The sequence below is a fragment of the Mesocricetus auratus genome, unplaced genomic scaffold (assembly GCF_017639785.1).
Source record: "Mesocricetus auratus isolate SY011 unplaced genomic scaffold, BCM_Maur_2.0 Super-Scaffold_100013, whole genome shotgun sequence".
Taxonomy (NCBI): Eukaryota; Metazoa; Chordata; class Mammalia; order Rodentia; family Cricetidae; genus Mesocricetus; species Mesocricetus auratus.
Window position 1 is genome coordinate 47,828,329 of NW_024429196.1, and position 22,949 is coordinate 47,851,277.

At 40.1% G+C, this 22,949-nt stretch overlaps 1 long non-coding RNA gene across 1 annotated transcript in view; it reads left to right on the top strand.

Moving 5' to 3' along the window:
- The window catches only part of LOC121143759, a 95,287-nt gene that overhangs the window by 48,233 nt on the left and 24,105 nt on the right, over positions 1-22,949 (top strand). Inside the window, exon 3 of the long non-coding RNA XR_005881083.1 lies at positions 11,838-11,969. This is a non-coding gene — a long non-coding RNA (uncharacterized LOC121143759). The remainder of the gene's footprint in view (positions 1-11,837; positions 11,970-22,949) is intronic.

The following is a 22,949-nucleotide window of genomic DNA, read 5'->3' on the forward strand; positions in this document are numbered from 1 at the left end:
GGGAAGAAGGAAGGTAGAGGGAACTGAGAGTGACATGTGTAAAAAGTTAAATAAGAAAATTAAAAAATATTTTACATTCGGAGCTAAATGTAAGCTGATGTTCACATAGACCAAAACTCTTTGGGGGCCTTCAATAACTTGTTACTGTAAAGTCATCTTGAGACCTAAAGTTTTGGGGCTGTTGGTGGTGCTTTGGTGGCAGGAGCCACTTTGGAGAAAGAGCAGGAAAGAGTGAGTGGCTCTGGATTAGGTGGACATGCTCAGAATAAATCCAGTTACCTCCAGGTTTCCTGCTTGGGAAAGGGACCCCAGTACGTCTCTGCTCCATTAGTAATGTTTCTAATCATGTTCTTTTTGTGAGAATTTCTGCCAGTGCCTTTCCCTTTCGGGATACCAATTGCTGAAGCAGCAGTGGCAAATAGGAGATCATTGTGTTTCTGTAATGTTGAATTGTCCTTGTTTATTGAATGAGGAACATACCTGTCGCCTGGCTTTTGTCATGATCTATTTTCCAGAACTGGGTCTATGTTTCCTCTGGAGCATCAACTCCAACAACTTTGTCCCATTTACTCTGCTGCACAGCGCCTTCCAGAAGGCTACGGCAGCAGCTTTCCTTCTGTCTCCTCCATTTCTTACCATAGCATGAGGGACCCAGGCAAGAGAAGCACAGCTGTCTGCACATCTGCTTCAAATGATCTGATGGCAACAGGTGCCTGTTTGGATATATGTAAGTTTCCAAAAGTCAGGAATTCACTGTTTTTTTCACTCTGTATTGTATGTCCCACTATTAAGCTGTGTGTGTGTGTGTGTGTGTGTGTGTGTGTGTGTGTGTGTGTACTTGAGGGATTTTCATTTGAGAATATAAGAGTTGTATACTAAAATGAAGAATTATGAGCAATGAAGATGAAGTTCATGTTGATATATTCTGTTCTCACAGGACTGTGTCTCTCACCCTCACACTACCTTTGCATCAGGGTTAACTCTGCATACTATGTGAACAGTTACCTTATTTACTGGAGGACAAGAGTCCCATTTGCAGTCATACACCCCTCATGTCATGATAGCAGGACAATGAGCAAGTAGTTTATAAAATTTAGATTTAATTTTCTTCCTAGTCATAATTGTGGACTACATGGAGTCACTGTCAACTGTAGTAAATCAGATAAAATATTAAAGAACCTTTGACTTGTGCATTGCTATAACTCATGAAGTCTCATTGGACATCTCACCAGGAGTATTCAGGGTGGGAAGCAGAGGCCTATTTTGTTTCTGGCTTCATTAGTCCATGGCAGGGTCTCTTCACCAACTCAACTAGTTAAACAATTTCCACCAGAAACCAAAAGGAGACAGCTTGTGGTCAAATGGGCACAGTTGGGTGGTGTGGTTTGATGCCTGTTTATGATGACATTTGAGTTGTGCAAATGTCTTATCAATAAATGCCATTATTTAACTTATCAAAATGTTCTATAGGGAGAATGACTTGTCTATCACGATTCAAAGAAATTCTGATCTTAACGGCTCTGCTACACAAATTGATGTTGAAATCCTAACCCTCAAAGTGGGAGGTGATTAGGTCACAGGGGTGGTACTTTTAATGGATGGAATAAACAGAGACTCAAAAGATAGTCCCCTGAAACTTCTTCCACATAGGACACAGAAAGAAGGTAGCACATCCGTAGACCACAGAAAGACACCAAGATGAATCAGTCAGCACCTCAGTCTTGTCTGTTGTGGCTTCAACACTGTGAGTAATAAATTTCCATTCTTTATAATACTTGTTGAGCAGGCTCACAGCGTGAGATAGGAGAGGGCCTGTGTATTTTACTCTGACATGTGTCTGCTGAGTTTAGAAAATACTGGCCTCAGTCAGACACAGTAGGCCTCTTTTATGACGCTGTTGACTCGTACCAAACAAACCCCAAACAAGAACAGCATACAGAATGATGAATGGTCTCCAGTCCTCAGATTCCCACTGTGCTTAAAGGACAATAACTGTTCCATGTTAAACATAATGGAATGAGGTCATACCCAGGAGACAGTCTGGCCTTGTCCAGATCTGAGGTCTGTCTTTGGACCATCAGTGGCCTCTAAATCCACTCTGAGCCTAGGATGTTCATCAGGAGGACAGTGCTTGACTGTGCCGTTTAAACATTAAACAAGATTCTGTGAGAAGAATAGTCAACACAGTGAACCCAGAGCATATCATAGCCTTGCATTAGTCAGGAGTCCTCTAGAGCATCAGAAGTGATGGAATGTATATATCATAAAGAGGAGTTATTAGATTATCTTGCACAACTGGTGTTGACTAGTCCAGCAGTAGTCAAATAGTGAAAACAGTATCTCCCTAAAAGTTTAGTGGATGCAACATGGGATTTATTCTCAGAGAAAGGCACAGGCACTTCCAGCCAGTAGGATTATTTTTGAAGAGGATGAGGCTGAAACTAGGTGAGGAGGATCATCTGAGGTGCTTCTTTTTCTTCCTGGTGTGGCTTCATTGTAATTATCTTAGTTGTTCTTGTCTTACTATATTTACAGTGCTAATATTCTATGGTTAGAAGTCAAAAAGTATCAAATAAATGTTGGCAGAATTATAAGGCCATGAGCAGTAAGCCTTCAATTGTAACTACTTTATCTGTGGAAAGGGGAAAATGAATATTTGACATATTTCAGAAGTTTGTGTAAGTTTCATGATTGTAGTCTGGTATTCAAGAAAGCTGATTTTAAACAAGCTTAAAGTGTTCTCATATTGAAATATTTCTTATTGAAAATTATAATTTCCATTTCTCATTGTAAATTCATACTGTATTATACACAGACACAGACAGACAGATACACACACACACACACACACACACACACACACACGTATATATCTACAAAGGTTATCCTAGATCTTTAAGTTATTGTGTGGAGATCCCTTGCTCTAGAGTCAGCAACCATTTAGAGACATAGTGTCCATAAGAAACAAGCCATTGATATCCTTGAGGTTTTGAGACAATTGGTTATTGTATCACAAATTAATGTAACAAGATTCCAAAGCTCTGTTCTTCCTGAATCAAATTCATAAAAACACTACTTAGCTTGCTACTGGTGTCAGTTCAGACATGAATTATGTATGTATAAAAGTAACAGCAGAGAGACATGTTGCCAATGAGTGTTACAAACTACCCTCCCTGAATAGTTCTTAATACAGGCATTAGGAATGCTGTCTTATGAAAAATTCTCAGGGTGGCCTGAAATCTCTATATCTATATCTCATTTGTACCCCTTAAAATGACCAAAATGTGCTTGAAGTACCTCCTAATGCAAGGAGGAGCTGGCTGGTATAGTCTGGTCTTTGTTCCAGTTCCTCCTAGAGACAGGACACTCTTCAGCCCAATTGCCCAGCATACCATATAGGTCATAAAGATAGGCTGCTTCACAAGGAAAGCATGTGCAGATGGCTTTCTTGCTGCCCTGGATCACGAACACACAAATTTACAACTTACTCTGCATCCTAGACTCTGCTGTCTCTTCCTACCCATGTGTTAATGAGAGACCTTGATGCTGTTTATTTGTTCTGACAAAGCTTGGGCAAGCAGCTATAGCACAAGCCCATAATTTCATATGACAACCCTCTTTGATGTGTTAGTTTGTGTGTGTGTGTGCATGTGTGTGTGTGTGTGTGTGTGTGTGTGTGTGTGTGAGAGAGAGAGAGAGAGAGAGAGAGAGAGAGAGAGATGTGTGCAACTGTAAGTACACACATGCCACAGCATGCATGTGTATGTCAGAGGACAACTTGGATGTTGTTCCTTATGTTCCAACTCCTTTGAGACAAAGTCTATTTATTGTTTGTCACTATGTATGCTAAGGCAGATGGCCATTCATCCTCTGGGGAGTATTCTACTTTCACCTCCCATCTGACATTAGAAGTACTGGGATTATGGACTTGTGCTACCACCACATCTATAGAGTAGGCTCTCTGAGCCAAGACATTTATGGTTGCATGGCAAGAGTTTTCTGCACTGAGCAACTCCCCCAGCCCTCAAATAACATTTCTTTTTTTAAATAAATTTTATTTAATTATAACAATGTTATTTTGTATATCAATCCCAGTTCCTTTTCCATTCCATTCTCCCATGGCCCCACCGATCCCCCATCCCATCCCCCATCAACTCCCCAGGGAGGGATGGATGCCTTCCATGAGGATCATAAAAATATGTTAGGTCATTTGGGGCAGGGCCTAGGCCCTCCCCTGTGTATCTAGATTAAGAGAGTATCCCTTCACTGGAAATGGGCTCCCAAAGTCCATTCATGTACTAGGAATACATCATGATTTCATTTCCAGAGGTCCCATATACTGCCCAGTGCTCCCAGCTGACACCCACGTTCAGGGGGCCTGGTTTGGTTCTATGCTGGTTCCCCAGCTGTCAGACTGGGGTCCATGAGTTTCCACTTGCTACAGCTGTTTCTGTGGGTTTTCCCAACATGGTCTTGACCCCTTTGTTCATCACTCCTTAAACTGGATTCCAAGAGTTTGGCTCAGTGCTTAGATGTGGATCTTTGTTTCTGCTTCCATCAGCTACTGGATGAAGGCTCTCACTGGCATTTAAAGTAACAGTCATTCTCATTATAGGGGAAGGGCATTTAAGGTAGCCTCTCCACTATTGCTTAGGGTCCTAGTTGGGGTCATCCTTGTGGATCTCTGTACAATTATTTCCCCATTGCCAGATTTATCTTTAAACCTATTGTGGCTCTCCCTATTGATGTATCCCTTTTCCTGCTCTCCTCTATTCCTCTCCCCACTCAATCTTCCTGAACTCATGTTCTCCTCCCCTCTCCTCTTCTCCCCTCCTCTTTCTCTTACCTCCCTCCTGCCTCTCCTCCATGCTCCCCATTTGTTCAGGGGATCTTTCCCCTTTCTGCTTCACTGGGGGACTCTGTATGCTATCTTAGGGTCCTCCTTGTTTCTTAGCTTCTCTGGAGGTATGGATTGTAGACTGGTAATCCCTTTTTCTATGTCAAAAATCCATAAATGAGTGAGTATATACCACGTTTGTCTTTCTGTGTTACCTCACTCAGGATGGTTTCTTCTAGTTCCACCCATTTCCTGCAAATTTCAAGATTCCATTGTTTTTCTCTGCTGAGTAGTACTTCATTGTGTAAATGTACCACGTTTTCTGTATCCATTCTTTGTTTGAGGGGCATCTAGGTTGCTTCCAGGTTCTGGCTATTACAAATAATGCTGCTATGAACATAGTGGAACAGATTTCCTTGTTGTATGAATGTGCATCTTTTGGGTATATGTCTAAGAGTGGAATTGCTGGATCTTGAGGTAGACTGGTTCCAGTTTTCTGGAGAAAGCACCATTCTGATTTCCAAAGTGGCTGTCCAAGTTTGCACTCCCACCAGCAATGGAGAATCATTGCCCTTTCTCCACATCCTCTCCAGCATAAACTGTCATAGGAGTTTTTGATTTTAGCCATCCTGACAGGAGTAAGATGGTATCTCAGAGTTGTTTTGATTTGTATTTCCCTGATGGCTAAGGATGTTGAGCAGTTTCTTCAATGCCTTTCAGCCATTTTAGATTCCTCTTATTGAGAATTCTCTGTTTAGTTCTATACCCCACTTTTTAGTTGAATTATTTGGTGTTTTGGTGGCTAGCTTCTTGAGTTCTCTGTATGTTTTGGAAATCAGTTCTCTGTCTGATATGGGGTTAGTGAATATCTTTTCCCATTCTGTGGGCTGCTGTTTAGTCTTGTTGACTGTGCCTTTTGCCTTACAGAAGCTTGCAGAAGCTTGTCAGTTTCCAGAGGTCCCATTTATTAATTGCTGATCTCAGTGTCTGTGCTACTGGCGTTATGTTCAGGAAGTGGTCTTCTGTACCGATTCAAATATTCAAGGATACCTCCCACCTTCTCTTCTAAGAGGTTCAGTGTGGCTGGATTTATGTCTTTGATCCATTTGGACTTAAGTTTTGTGCAGGTATGTATTTATCTGCAATCTTCTATATGTCCATATCCGGTTATGTCAGTACCATTTGTTGAAGATGTTTTCTTTTTTCAATTGTATAGTTTGAGTTTCTTTGTCAAAGATCATGTGTTCATAGGTGTGTGGGTTAATATCAGGGTTTTCAATTCCATTGGTCTAACTGTCTAATTTTTGTGCCAATACCAAGCATTTCTATGATTTGAAAGGAAAAGAGAAATTTAAACTTGGCTTCAAGAAGTATCAGTATTTCTCTCTGATTGTTACTTGTGTAATTGGTTGAAGAGGATGATGTAGTAGTAATCGTGCATACTGAGTACCTGACCTTGACTTTGGAAGTGGAAACCAAGAGCCACAGACTCTCAGAGCAGAAGATTTTCAGGAATGTTTTGAATGCATACCCTTTCTTTCTAAAATAGGTTACCACTGCTGGCTCTTGGCAAATGGCATCATTTAATAGATAGTGCTTCTCTGAAGGGTGGCACCACTCAACACATGTTTCTTGACTGGTCCAGCTTCATTTCATCATCTAGTATAGTTAGTTCTGTATTTCTTTAAGTTAATATTGCTGTTTATTATTTTATGTTACCCATGTGTCTACTATTAATGAAGCAGACTAGCTGATCATGGCAGGCCTGGTTTCTTCCTATGAGGATGTTGCAGTAAATGCATACCTAAAAGCTGAGTGATACAAAATCACCAGGAGAAGAAAAATAAAGGTAGATTATCTGGAAAGAATATATAGGAAGGACCCCTTTATTCTAAGTGTTTGGTTGGGTTCATTGGCAGTTGTGGCATAAAGAGATTGACAGATTCCTGAAGACAGACACAGAGAACAGAGAGTAAAGCCGGGCAGCGGGGGTAGGGTGGGGTGGGGGGGTGGTGTGTGTGTGATCTATGAGTAGAGCCAGAGTTTAGGTGTATTAGCCAGGGTTCTCTAGAGTCACAGAACTCATGGAATGAATCTTTCTGTTTCCCTCCCTCCCTTCCTCCCTCCCTCCCTCCCTCCCTCCCTCCCTCCCTCCCTCCCTCCCTCTATCTCTCTGTCTGTCTCTCTCTCCCCCCTCTCTCTTATTTTGAATGACATACAGGCTGCAGTCCAATAATGGCTACTATTTATGAAGGGAAAGCCCCATGAGGCTGCGTGTCTCAGCATGTCTAGAAAAAGGAATGGATAGACTGATGGAGATGAGGGCAAGCAGGCAAAGAACAACCCTTCCTTCTTCCGTTGTGTTTTTCTTGAGTTATTTTTTATTTAAACTAGAAACAATCTTATTTTACATATCAATCCCAGTTCTCCTCCCATCTTTCCATGTCCCTCTGTTTCCCCATCCCACTCTCCATCCTCTCCTCAGGGAGAGTGAGTCCTGCCATGGTGGATCATCAAAGTCTTGTAACATCATTTGAGGCATGGCCTAGGCCCTTCCCTGTGTATCTAGGCTGAGAGAGTATCCCTCCACGGTGGAATGGGCTCCTAAAGTCCGTTTGTGCAGTAGGAATAAATACTGGTTTCACCGCTAGAGGCCTCATTTGTGACTGTTAGGAGGCCTGGTTCAGTCCTATGCTGGTTCTATGATCTCCCACTTGCTCAGGTCAGCTGTTTCTGTGAGTTTCCCCAACTTGGTCTTGACTCCTTTGCTTATCACTCCTCCCTCTCTACAACTGGATTGCAGGAGTTTGACTCAGTGCTTGGCTGTGGATCTCTGTTTCTGCTTCCATCCGCTACTGGATGAAGGCTCTAGGATGGCATTTAAGTTAGTCATCAACATCAGTATAGAGAAAGGACATTGAAGATAGCCTCTCCACTATTGCTTAGATTCTTAATCGGGGTCATCCTTGTGGATTTCTGAACATTTCCATTGTCCTCATATAGGCTTCTAGCAGAAGATGTGGCCCAGATTAAAGGTGTGCCTTCCATCCTCAAGGTCTAGATTAAAGGCGTGTTGTCTTCTTGCCTCAATATCTGGATTACAAGTGTGTCCTCCATTTCTGGATTATAGTTCATTCCAGATATAGTCAAGGGTTAAGGAGGTATTTCAGTTGACAAAATGTTGCCTTGCAACCTTGAGGACCTAAATTCAATCCCAGAACCCAGATTTAAAAAGCCTGGCATGATGGTTTGGTATCTTCTTGTAATCCCAATATGAGGGAGGTGGAGACATGAGGTTCTTTGGGGTTCACTAGCCTAATTTATCAGTTGGAGTCCAGCAAGAGAACTTTTCTCCAAGGAGTTAGACAGTGATCCTGAAGATGACAGCTGAGGCTATCTTCTGGTTTACATCTATGTGTGGGTACTAGCACACCCACATGTGCATACATACACACACATGTGCATTATAAAAAAAACAAAGTTTTCACCACACTCTGCAAACTATCTACTTGCATCCAAGATTATGAGGTGGCGTTTTAAGTGGAGTATTTGAAATGACTGGTTATTCTTCATCGGTCTGTGAAATCCATGTTTACTTGGAGGCTGCAGTCACTAGTAAGTTTTTCTTTTCCTTAGATGGTTTGCTTGAGCAACAAAGTGCTTTCCTGAAATCTGAATGGAAATACATTTTCAGTTCCTAATTCAGACCTCTTGCTTTTCTTCGAAGAATCCCTATTCCCGTGTTTAATAATTGAAGTTAGGGAAACACATTCTTTTAATGATTTTCTTTTTCTAGACAAACCTAAGAAGGCTTATTAGCAGCTCAAATGTGATCACTCCCTTTATTCTTTTCTTATTGAGCTATCAAAGAGTTTTGCCAACAGCTTCGGTATTTCCCTCGCTACCTCCTTTTCCTCCCAAATTATGGAAGAATTCAACTGGGCCCAGTGCTTTGTCAAATTGAATAGTTTTAATTGCCTTATTTGCAGTGGGAAAATCTTTTAATATTTCACTTTACCCCTCAAGATATTACATTCTTAGTCACGTGACCTTCATCTCTCCTTCATTGTGAATGAGAAAATAAAATCACATGCTTAGTTTTTCCCTTAGAGACTTTTATTTTTCTTCTTTTCACTTCGGAACATTCTCTCTCATCTCCTCACCTCTCTTTCCCTACTCTCTTATTTTCTCTCCTGCTGTGTCTTACTCTCAGTTTCTTCTCTATATTTCTCTCTTACCTATCTTTTGTTGTAAATCATCTGCAACCCACAATTTAAGTTTTATTTCTTTCTCTCTCTTTTTATTAATTTTGTGGCACAAGATGTTATAGAGTCCAGGCTAATAATGAATTCACTATGTAGCTGTATCTGAGACTGGCCTTGAACTCTTAGTTATCTCTTCTTGGCTTCTAAGTGCTGGAATTTTAGGCATGAGCTACCACACTGTTATCTATCTATCTGTCTGTCTATCTATCTATCTATCTATCTATCTATCTATCTATCTATCTATCTATCATACATCATTGATATCACTTTGTTTTTTTAAAAATAAAGAATGGAGTTAGCCTGAATGAATCTGCTTCTTTTCCTCTTTAGGTGGGTCATCCTCCTGTTATTTCTTTAGCTGGTGTCCTTCTACACATAGAACGGAAGTCACTGGTTGACACCACGTAGTTATTTCTTTTTGTGGTATGGAAATTTTTGTTGCTCCCTAGTAAGTCTCAGTCTTTCCCTCTTGATTTCCTGCTGGGGACTATTGCTTGATATAGACTAACTTATGTGAAGGTCCTTTGGGCTTCTGTGCTACAAGGGCAAATGTGTGAGGTTCTGGTGACCAGGAAAGGGAGAAGCTTGAGAGGGTACTCTGTCCCTTTTTATTGCTCATGTGCTTCCTTTTTTCCCTCAGCTCTGTGGTTGACCTTGTACCTTCAGACACCACTTATCATTCGAGACTTACTTTCCTTCTTCATGACTAGTACAAAATAAAATTTGCTTTTGTAACATGATTTTAATCTTCAGGACCGTCTTTCATTTATTTATTTTTTACTGAAACTGTTATTTTATGCACCAAAAGTCTTCTTTGTGCTTAATATGACTCAATGGAAAACAAATCTGTTCTGTACAACTCTACCCAGGATTCTCCTTTACATAAAATTGCATAATTGTCAAAAAGGAGCTTTAAGCTTCTGAAAATGAACTACTTCGTATTTAAACCCAATCTCAGTGTGAAGAAAGTATATCCACACTCTTTTTTAAAAATCAAAGTTCAGTTTTTTATTATCTTAAAATTCTAGAAAAGACTTAATTTTTATGTTCCTTTCTTTAAATACAATATTTCTCTAAATACACAGTCCTCCTTCCTATGTATCTCTGGTTGTAAATATTGCAGATTGTACCTAATATAGACAGAGTTCTTCTGAGATTGGGAACACTTCCTTAGAGGGACCAAAGAAGAGCATGAGGAAGTGGGGACACATAGTGGAGGGCTGTCTTCTAGAAATGACAAGGCACTCTGGAACTTTCATTAGCTGCAATAATCAACACAAGATCTTCACAAGACTGCCTCCTTCAACACTCTGTTCATATAGGGAGGAAGGTGATTGTGAGGTCCAGTCCTTCCCTGAGGATAGAAAGGTAATTGATGACCTCAGGGGAAGGGACAAACATGTACAGTGCTGTAACCAAGATTCCAAAGATCCTGTAAAGAAACACTCATCCATGTTCTTGTGAGCAGCCCTAATGAAACTCAATGGATGCTATACACAAAGCAGACAGGAAAATAGATGAGGACCTAGTTCAAAAGAAGGGGATCAGCTTAGTTTATTATATGTTTTCCTCTTCCATTACAGTCATTTAAAAATGGCAGTCAGAGGCCAGCAGAAAGGCTCAATAAAGGTGCTTGAGGCTGAACCTGATGACTGGAGCATGATTTCTGGGACCCACATGGTGGAAGGAGAACACTGACTCCTGGATCTATCTTCTCTCTCTCTCTCTCTCTCTCTCTCTCTCTCTCTCTCTCTCTCTCTCTCTCTCTCTCTCTCTCTCTCATAACCACTGTAATTAAAATTTTCAAATAAGATTAAAATGTCAGACAGATATAATAATTTAGCAATAATTTTAGCCAAGGGGCACATGTCAGAATACTAGGGATTTTTTTTTAGAATACTAGGGATTTTTAATCTGAATCTTTTGTACAGCTGCTACAGTGGTCACACTTGCATTAGTTTCTTGGAGATTTTGCAATAAATACCAAATAAGCTGGGTGGGGTAACAGCAAAAATTCATTGTCTCACTGTTCAGAAGAGTGGAAGTTCAGGATTAAGATTTGAGCAGGACTTGTGATACCTACAGAGAAAAGTTCCATCTCATCAGGAACCACAGATGGATATGTACCAAAAGTCAGATACCTGGAGACCACACATTTAGTTGTTATCAAACACTTCTTGCTATTAGCTATCCCAGTTCTACCTAGAAAGATGCATTTATCAAATGTCTGTAGGAGCCCATTGGAGCCCATCCTATGCCACAGTGTGGACTTTCACTTACTAAAATGACTTAGTTTCTTCTGCCTCTGATTGCTGAACCTGTCATCAACAGACAACAAAACTTAACCCCTGGGAACATACTACTTCCTTTTTTTTTTCGAGACAGGGTTTCTCTGTATTGTTTCGGAGGCTGTCGGTCCAGCTTGGCCTCGAACTCACAGAGATCCACCTGCCTCTGCCTCCCGAGTGCTGGGATTAAAGGCGTGAGCCACCACCGCCCGGACATACTACTTCTTAAAAGACAAAATGGTGGAAGGTTGAATACAATAAGCATCTTCCATTCTGCAAATGCCAGGGTTTTCTCTCACAGGAAGAGACAACTGCTGCCTGTAAGGGTTTTCACCAACTTTCCCATAGAACACCAAGCAATGCCATCATCTAGAGTCACAGAGCATCAACCAATATCATTTTCTGGGATCATAAAATGCCAACAAATATCATCATCTGTGATTTCAGATTATCAACCAAGACCATCATCTGGGATCACAGAGCATCAACCAAAACTGTCATCTGGGTTCTCAGAATGAGTGAGTCCTACATATCCCAGCACTCCATAAAGGACTTTGGGGGATAGATCAGTTCTGTCAGGTAAGCCACACATTGTTATGTTCTCTCTCTTGTATATTTGCCTCTTTATATTGTCTGCTGTATTTTAATTCCTTGTGCAGCTATGGCTCACATAATGCTGATATCTGTATAGAATTAAAAGGTTTGAGACAGAAGAGCTTTTATGTGCAGTAAAATAATTATATCCTTGTATTCACAAAAATGTAAGCCTGAGTCAAAGTTATTTAATTAACTGCAGAGGAAGCAATTAGTCTGGCACAAGATACAATCAGAAGGAAAGTGGTTAGTGGATTCTTCAGGAAAACTATGCTGAGGAGACTTTGCTAAGAAGGGATCCAAACTAGACAGCAACTTTCAAGGTGTGAAACCTTAATCTTTGGGATTGTCTTTTCTACTAGACAAAGATAACTCACACTTGTATTAGATGTAATCAATAGTATGTGATGTCATAGACATTGTCCTTAATAACTAATGAAGATTCAGTCCAGCACTGGGATGGCTCTTACATTCTCTGTCTGGCAGTAGCACATTATTATATGGAAGGAACATGTAGCTCTCAATATGGATGAATTTCAAACCTTACATATTTTTCAACAGAGCCTTTAGTATGATTCTGAAAACTATGGACTTATTTATTTCTTCGCTTGTTTTCTATCTCAGTTATGGACTTGTCTTTTTGCTAGAACAAAATAAAAAATCACAGTATATTTTGTACCATGTGGAAGCAATGACTGCTCAAAGGGAAAATTTTGGAGAAGATATAATAAACTAGAATTTACTTTGGGGGCTGGTGAGTTGGCTTACATGGGGAAAGTGCTTGTTGCCAAGCTTAATGACCTAAATTTCATTTCCAGGACTTACAAAACACAAGAAGAGAACTGATACTCACAAGTTGTTATCTGACCTCAACCTGTATGCCATGGCATGCACGAGAGTACAAAGTCACACACCGACACACACACACACACACACACACACACACACCACACGGGGGGAGAGATAGGAAGGGAGAGAGAGAGAGAGAGACAGAGAATTTATGTCGTCTTTTGGTACTCTGAGTTAATTAGGGATTCTTGTGTGAGTCCAGATAAGAGGCTACTTACTTTAGCACAGTCAACTTACGAATGGCAGTACCATGGGAGAAAATGATCCCCCATGCCCTGGTATAAGTACTACTTCAGCCCATCAGAACCTTGGGAGAGGAAGTGACTGAAAAGTGTGTGGAACAAGATGAGCTCTGGAAATAGCATTGAATAGCATTGAAGCTATATACTTCTGAGCTCAACCTTGGCATTGTACTCAAGTCTCTAAGATAAGGACCTTCTCTGTCTGTTGTCTCTCTACATCTTGAGAAATCTGCTGTGAGTTTCTTTGGTTTCTCTAGCTCTTGGTTCCCAAGATAGGCTCATCTTAAACTCCTTTTTTCATTTTAAATTCTCTTTGTTGTTCACTTTGATGAACAAGGGGAATACCTTCCATTGCTGGTGGGACTGAAAACTTACACAGCCACTCTGGAAATCAGTATGGCATTTTCTCAGAAAATTGAGACGCAATCTACCTCAAGACCCAGCTATACTACTCCTGGGCATATACCTAAAGGATATTCATACCACAAGGACACTTGCAACTGTGTTCATACCAGTTTTATTTATAATAGCCAGAACCTTGAAACAATGTAAATGACCCTCAACTGAAGAATGGATACAGAAAATGTGGTACATTTATGCAATGGATATTACTCAGTTGTTAAAAACAATGACATCAAGAAACTTGAAGGAAAATGGATGGAAATAGAAAAAAATAATCTGAAGTGAGGTAACCCAGATCCAGAAAGACAAACATGGTATTTACTCACTCATAAGTGCATATTATCTATAAATGATAATCCACAGACCCAGAGAGGTTAGGTAACAAGGAGGGCTATGGTGGGGGATGGGAAGGAGGATGGACATGGATCTCCTTGGAAAGCAGAAATAGAAGAGATCTTGTGGCTTGAGGGATCAGGTTGGGGGCTGAACGGAGGTGGAGAGTACTGGAAGAAATGACTGAAAGAGGGATTATTTTAGGGTCAGGGAAACTCCTAGGAATCTACAAGGAAGACTCAAGCTAAGACTCCAGCAATAGTGGATATGTAGACTGAACTGGCCTATGATCAGATTGGGTGACTACCCCAATTGTTACAAGAGAGCCTTCAACCAGTAACTGATGGAAACAGATGCAGAGACCCATAGCTAAACATTAGGTTGAGCTAGGGGAATTCTGCTGAAGAGAGGGAGAAGGATTGTGGGAGCCAGAGGGGTCAAGTACATTACATGAAAACCCACAGAAACAACTAACCTAGCTCATAAGATCTCACAGAATCTGAACTAATAACCAAGGAGTATGCATGGGACAGACCTAGGTCCTCTACATAAATGTGACAGTTGTGTAGCTTGGTTTGTTTGCCCGCGCGCATGCGCGCGCGCGCGCACACACACACACACACACACACACACACACACACACACACACACACACACACGAGATTAGAGGACAACTATTTGGAGTTAGTTCTTTCCTGTCACATTGTGGGCCCTGGTGATCAAAATTTCAGGTCATCAGGCCTGTGATCAAGAACTTCTACCCATTGAACTATCTCAACAGACAGAGAAAATATATTTTAATTCTTCAGGTTTGGTGTTATCTTAATCTTAATAGACCTGTCTGAGCCATTTTATAGCTTTGCTTTACTTTAATTTTCACTACCTACTTTATCTCAAGGACTATCTTATTGGAGAAAAATGATTATCTCTATTTACAATGTACACACATTTATACACATTATATATGACTGTGTATATACTATAATAGAGGACATATACAGTGGTGGCCTCATAGGATTATATTGACTTGTGAAGTTGTAGCCATCTTAGTTTGTATAAGACTATTGTATGATGTTTGCACACCAAAACTACGAGGACACGTTTCTCAAAATGTACCCATGCTCTTAAGTAACACATGACCATATATGCGAATATATGTATACACATACATAAGTGCATGCTATAAAATGGAGACAGGTAGAAAGAAAGAAGAGGATGAAAAAGAGAAGGAGAAAAGGGGATAGGGGAGAAGAGAGGGAATAACTGCAGCCTCAGTGCAGCAAGCCACTGCTAACAAGCATCCTTGCTCTGTATATTTCCATATAAATGTGAAACTTGACATTCTTGAGGGGGTCAGTGATGAAACCACTTCATTAACATTTCAGGGGGAACAGTAATTTTTGCCTCATATTCTTGGGTTGCAAAGTTTCTGGTTTTTTTTCAGCTTTTGTCTTTATTCTTTGTTATTTGTAAGCTGCTGGTACACAGAGATCTGAAAGCCACACCCACTGGCTCTCTCTGCACTGTGTAGCTGCAAGATGGCATTGTGTTCTATTCTCTGTGAAAGAGTCCACTTTCTGAATGTAAAAGACAAAGAGGAACACACAAAACCTGAAGCTTGCTTCATGAATCATTCCCTGTCTTCTGAGTAGAAAGATGCAGTGAGGCGGGTTTAGAAGTGTTCCTGAGAGAGCCAGGCCACAGAACGAGCCTGCAGGCTCACTCACTTCTCTGATTTATCAGAATGGAATACTGCCTTCTAAACAAGAGGGTGAGAGCAACCCTTGACACCCATATGTCACATGACAGACTCTCACCACTCTGCCTGTATACAAAGTATTCTCCTCTCCCTTCGGAATTCTTCTGCTGTCTTGTTGGAACAGAAACTACAGGCTGTGGTCTGCTTGGGGCTATTGGAATGGGATGGATGTCTGTGTGTGCATGTCTCTATGTGCATCACATGTATGCTGATGTCCACTGAGGCCATCAGAGAGCATCAGATAACCTGGAGCTGGAGTTTCAGGCTATTGGGAGCCTGACAAGGGTGCTAGAAACTAAGCTTCAGTCCTCTGGGAATGTGGTACTTGCTTTTAACCATTGGCACTCTCTTCAGCCATCATCAGTCATCTATATCTTAATGTTTCTTTGGTAATAGCTCTATGAAGCCAAATATTTATGAACTCAAGAAATGGAACCACTTAAGGTATAAAATGTGCAGTAGTTGGATTGTACAATAAACACTTACAGGTGACAGAGAATAAATGAATTTCAAGTTGCAAATATTAAAATGTTACATAAAAATGGGATGAAGTTCATAAGGCAGTTGGAGTATATATGGAGTAGTAATTAGAGAAAGGTTAGTCTTCGGATCAAGCAGTGTTCTGTTAAAGCACGACACTTTTCTGAGAAGGCCAGTGGAAATCAGTGGAGTCTGAGAATATTCTTGAAGGAAAGAAAGTCAAGGTTGGTGGACTTTGGAAACAGCATACACACACACACACACACACACACACACACACACACACACACACACAGCTGGAGATGATAATAGTGTGAATTACTGTGTGAGCTCCAGATAGACTCTCTGGAGCTTACTGATGTCTATGGGTTTTGATTTGGGAAATTGTTTGGAATGATTGACACCTGTCTTCTATGCACATGTTGGTAGGCAGATTCTCAGATGAAGATATTATTATTATTATACTAATTACTATTGTACTATTTTTAATAGATGAATTATTATTGTACTATTTCTCATTATACTAATATTCATTTCATCACATTGTTACTGTTGCTGTTCTCATTCCTAAAGATAGCTCCACTATATTTCTAAATATCCTATCTGGGTGTTTACCGACTTTTTTCAGTATTTCTTAAAAATTTTTACTAGTGGTTTTCAATTTCTTTTCTCTGTATCATTTTATTAATATTAGTTGTTGAGGAGTTTCTTCTATTCCTACTTGCTCGATTCCCTCTGGCTTCCTTAGTTTATTATATTCTGTCTTCTTCTCCCATGTTGAAGGCTGCCAATATGTTAATTTTCTTTTTCATTTATTGATTTATTTTTATGTTTATAGATATTTTGCCTACATACATGTATTCTGTGCACCATGGTGTGCCTGGTGTCCTAAAAGGACAAAAGAGAGCATTGGATCCCTTGGAACTGGAGTTAAAGACAATTGTGAGCCTCCATATGGGTAATGGGATTTGAACTCTGGTCCTTTGAAAGAGCAGTCAGTACTCTTAATCACTGAACCACTTTGACAGCCTCCAGTGGATATGCTAATTTTTGGTAGTCTTTGAGTATGTTCAGACACTTAGTAATAACACATGTAATATATAGTATATTATCTATAATCATATGTAATGTATTGCAATCTACATGTTAATATCCAACCACATATTTATTGTATATATATAAGAAATATACACAAATATGTCAAATACTTATTTATGTAGAGGTATTAATTTTCTTTTGCTTTATCACAGAAGATCACAAACACAGTGGTTTTAAATAACATGTATTATTAGCATACAGGTTTGGAGATCAGAAGTACTATTGTGGCGAGCAGTTCTTTGGCTGTATCTCCTGCTGGGAGACAGGGTTTTGGGAAGTCTCTGCTACTGAAATGACTGGGATAGTCAGGGCCACCAGGAAGAGCCTCCACTGAGGGGGCAACTGGTGGGCACCAACCTTATTGACCTAGTGGCTTAGAGAAAGATCACCATATGGGAGCACATGCTCCAACTGGCCTAGGTTATATGGAAGCTGCCGGTTGCTCCTGTTCTTGATGGATGAGTCTAACCCTACCTGGTTCTTGAGTGCCTGCATCTCTTGAGCATTCTTTTAGCAGAAAAACTTGCAAACTTGCAAAATCATCTTATACCCTTTATAGGAGATGCTAAAGAAGAAAGAGGAAGTAAGAGAGGATAAGGAGGGGAAAAGAGGGGTAGAGGAGAAGGATGGAAAAGAGAAAAAAGTTGTTGCTCAAGTGACAATACTGGAAATTAGATTCTCTGCTTAGAGACTTACAAAGACAAAACTATGGCCGTGACTAGCTGGGCTCTTGCCCAAGTCTCAGAGCAGTTTCTGGACTACCATCTTCACTGTCCCCAGTGCTAAGTCCTTCTTAGCACTTTCCTCATGGGTTCTTTTCTACATAGGGGAGTCTGAGTATCTGCTTTTTAAGGTTATGTGACCTTCTGGGTAATTTCTTCCGTGCTCATTCAAAGAGAGCAGGCTTTGCAAAGCATCCCTGAAAGGCATCATCAGAATCCAGCCTTGTGCATTTGCCAAGGCAGTAGAAGCCCACCAGCTGTGTTAGCCACATGGGGAGAAGCTTTAGTAAGGAAGAGATTCTTAACCAGATTCCCACACAGCATTTGTCACTTACAGTAGTCTCTGGTGCTATTAATTTCTGACCACCAGAATCAGCAGCTCTTTGCAGTCATGTAAGGTTCACTCACAGTTTTCTCTCTCCTCACCCAGTAATCTGTGTGTTTTCTATCTTGGCAAGAGGTGTGAGCATTTCTTGCAGTCACTTCTCTTGTAACACTGATTCTGAGCTGTTGCAGTTCAATGTGTGTTCCTCCAAAATTCATGCATTGAAATTTAATCACCAAGATAGTTTCAAGAAGTTGAGCACTTAGAGATTACTGGGACATGAAGAATCTGCCCTCATGGATGAGATGAGTGTCTTCATACAAGGGTACCCATTCACCCTTTTTCCACATGAGGACACTGATAGCCCTCCTTGTGTAGGAGGCACCAGGGTTTAATTTTGGGAGTTGAAAGGGAGGTTTCACTGGATCTCCTAATACCTTGACTTTTAATTACTCAACCTCCAGAATTCTAAAAAATACTTTCCTGCTATCTTTTTTTAAAGCTCCAGGACTGACCTGACTAACCACCATTTTTGTTCTTTTATTGCCCTGAGCCTTTCAGCTACCTCTGAAACATGTTTTCTTCCGGATCAGCATTTTCTTTAGGAAAAAATCATTTAATAGCATCATAAAACTGGATTTAATTGGTTAAAATGGAGAAAATGGACCTGATATTAAAATCAGACATCCATGTGGTTCCTTTGTTGTTTCAGGGAGCCTTTCACTGACTCCTGCATTTTCTTCTGTGAAAACAGCCTTTCTTAAAACACTGGAATCTGTTATCTGGGGAATAAAATATTTATGAAATCATTGTTATAATTTTCAGCACTATGCCAAGCAGCTAAGTGTTGGATAATGACTGAGATTCCGGGCTGCATTTTCAGGAGGGGGTTCTGTCAGCGTCTTTTTAGGCCTTGGATAAAATTACTTTTTCTTAGAACATTGTCTTCAGTTGGTAGCAGATGAAATATTAAATAAATATGCAAGCCTCAGAAGCTTCCACAGCCCCACTGAGGCTTGGTTTTATTGATGTACTCTTTGATGTCCTGCATGCTTTTCAAATATGTCGTGCATTTTCTAAGAAAAATTCCTCAGGCTGCAGCAGTATTGAGGGCAGAGAGCTGGAAGCAGCAAAGTGCATGCTCCATTTTTTCTTTTGGCCAAGTGAAGTGATCTAAATCTGATTTGTTACTTTGAAGAAATTTTTCATTAGAATACTCTCCTAGTCCTTCCAATGACAATTAAAGTCATTATTTGAGTGACACATTTGCCTGCAGGCAAGGGCTGCTTGTCTGTTTACTGTTTGGTATGTGAAGAATCATACACAACTAATTTTTACTCTAATTAACTTGTGAGTCATGTTCATGGTTCTGTTCAGGAAAGAAATTCAAAAGACCATATAAGACATTTGGAAACCATTGACGTTTTGGAATACTCATATATAAGGGCAATAGTCTTTACTGTATTAGTTTAAAGATATATATTGTAACATCCTTAGTAAAAATTATTTTCATCCAGTATCAGAAATGGCACTTCAAGACTAAGAAAAGTAATTTAAATATAATAAGCTGGACTACTTATGAGTTCTGTTTGTTTACTGATTATTCTTCTGGATAAAGGGATGCTTTGGTATGAGTTGATGGAGCCTGTATTGAAAACCATGAGTATCGTATGCCTCTTGGAGGGTTGTTTACTTTTTGAGAAACCATTAAAGTCCTCTGTGAAGGTGTTCAACTTCTAAAAGCCTTGGTTTTCTCATTCGTGAAGTAGAGCCATGAGAATGTGGCTACATAAGGAAATGTGTGTATAGCACCTAGATTTTTATCACCTTTAGCGTATCACCAGTAGGAAAAGTAGCACGCCATATTTAGCTCACATTTGTTTCATTATGCATTTTTGTGAAATTCTTCTGTCATATACATGAAATGCAGAAACATAAGAATCTTTTTTTTTACGTATATGTAGGTGTTTTGCCTTCATGTATGTTGCACTACATGTATACCTGTTACTCATGGAGGCCAGAAGAGGAAGTTGGATCTCGTAGAACTTGAGTTACAAATGGTTGTGAGCTGCCATGTGGGTTTCTCTGTATTGGTTTGGAGGCTGTCCTAGAACTTTCTCTGTAGACAAGGCTGGCCTCAAACTCACAGAGATCAGCCTGCCTCTGCCTCCCAAGTCCTGGGATTAAAGGCATGAGCCAGCCACAATGCATATGGTACAACATCTGCAATGTACAATGGGAAATAAAGTATGCTACCCCTTCCTTCAGCACCTGTACATCAGGGCAGCATTTCTCTCAGAACATCCAGATGCACACAATGCACATACAATGTGTGTTCCTGCTTCCCACAGCAGTTATCATTATACACTGCCTTTTTACCTTGACACTGGGTCTTTTTTTTTGTTTGTTTGCTTTTTGAGACAGGGTTTCTCTATATTGTTTTGGAGCCTGTCCTGGAACTCGCTCTGTAGACCAGGCTGACCTCAAACTCACAGAGATCTACCTGTCTCTGCCTCCCGAGTGCTGGGATTAAAGCGACACTGGGTCTTGAAGATATTTCTGTCAGTGGTGAGTAGTCTTCCATAGCTGTAGTTATTAACCAATCAACCACTAATTCTAACTTTCAACTTTCCCACAGTTTAAACATATATCACCTTGTATATAAGTATATTATATAATAAATTCCTTTATGTGATACTTCTTAGAGGATATTTGTATTTTTATTGTTGGATATAAACTTGCTGCAATAAAAAGATGGAGAACATGCTCGCACTGCATGTATGACAGACAGCACCTGCTTCCCTGCTGATTGATGGTCAGTGTTTCTTTACTGTGTTGGAGTTCTGCCAACATTTTATATCTTGTTGACATTTTAAAATTTTTTTCTCTTTGCTGGGTGTGGTGGTTCAAGCCTATAAGCACCCAGGAGGATGAGATAAGAAAATTGAAGCCAGGTTTAGCTAAATATGGAGACTCTTTAAAAAATTCTTATTAAGAGAAGTGACCAGCTGGGCAATGGTGGCACACACCATAACCCCAGCACATGGGAGGCATAGGTAGGTGGATCTCTGTGAGGCTAGCCTGTTCTACAAAGCTAGTTCCAGGATAGTCAAACCTACGCAAAGAAACCCTGTCTTGAAAAACCCAAAATAAGTAAATAAATGAGGAATGACCACTTTTTTTTTACTTGTGTAAGATCTACTGGGGTGGGTAGGGTGATGGAGAAAGGGCTCAGTGGTTAAGAACATTCTTGTTTTTACGGAGAACTGGGGTTCAATTCCCACAACCCACGTGGCAGCTCATAACCACTCAACCCCTCTTCTGACCTCTGAGGGCACCAGGCATACATGTGGTGCACATATGAACATTCAGGCGATCTTTAAATTTATCAAGAGGGATTTATGTGCAAGAACGAGGGTGTGAATCTGGATCCCTAGCACCTGAGTCAAAGCTAGCATGGAAGGCAGAGGCAGGAGGGCCTCGGAGTTCATGAATAAGGAATATGGGTTAACTTCAAATGTAAGAGCTGGCTCATAATAAGCCTGAGCTATTGGCTGAGCATATGTAATTACTATAAATAATATTAAGGCTCTGAGTCAATTTTTTGGGAAGTGGTTGCAGGGTATTTGAGAACAGGAAAATGGGAGAGAAACATCTGCTTACACACCGGTAATTCATCTCCCTGTCTGAATACTGCATCAAGAAGACATCTAGGGCTTGTAATTAACAATATCAAAAATATGAGAAAACAAATGAGATACAAAGAGAGGTAATAGAACCTGTCATAAAAAGCTGTCACATGAGTACTGTCCCGAAGTGCTGCAGAACTGTCCCGAAGTGCTGCAGAACTTTTGGGAAAGTGTTCCCAAAAGACATAAAGAAAAAGATGAATTTAATGAATGGGTGAATATGTATAATAAATCTCAGCAGAAAATGATATACACAGAAATAAGAGTATAGTAGCAAAATGTAAAATGTCTTAGGAAGAACATTATTTTTGTTGCAGTACAAAGAACAAATGCAATAAACAGAAAGAAATTATAATCACAGTGGCCAATAACCTGAATAAATTAGGAAATATTCAAAATGGTGCAAGTACTCCAATTGAAACACAGGTCTGGGAATGCAGCTCAGAAGTACAGTGCTTGCCTAGTATGTTCAAGACCCTGGGTTAAGGCACTTGTACTACAACACTGCTGCCACAACCAGCAGTACAGTTTCTACTCTGCTACTGGCTTACAAACAAAAAAGCAAGATTACAAATAACAATAGTAGAATTGTGTTGTAGGCTGTAAATATGGAACTAACTTTGAAAATATTTATTATGCCTACGTGAAACAAAGGAAGCATGAATAACTCCATTAATTAGGTCAAGTCAACCTCAGAATGAGGGAAATCACCTGAGAAGTTGTTGATAGCAAAATTATAGAGGCATTGAGTCTATGAAAAGGTACAGGGATGCTAATACCTGCACACATGACACCAAAGTGTCAAAGGAGAAGCAGACACACTCACCACCATAGAGGGTGAGTTACACAGCTCCAAGGAAAAGGCAGATGAAAAATTAGAAAATAAGATAGATGTGTGGAAGTTGCCACCAATGACTGAGTTAGACCAAACTCTGGGCCATAAATATCTACAAACACAGCAAAATGTGTATAAACAGCCTATAAAACAGAAAAGAGATCTTTTTAAGATGTGTGTGTATTGAAATCAAATGCTTACATAGATGTTTCTAATCCTGAAATGAATACA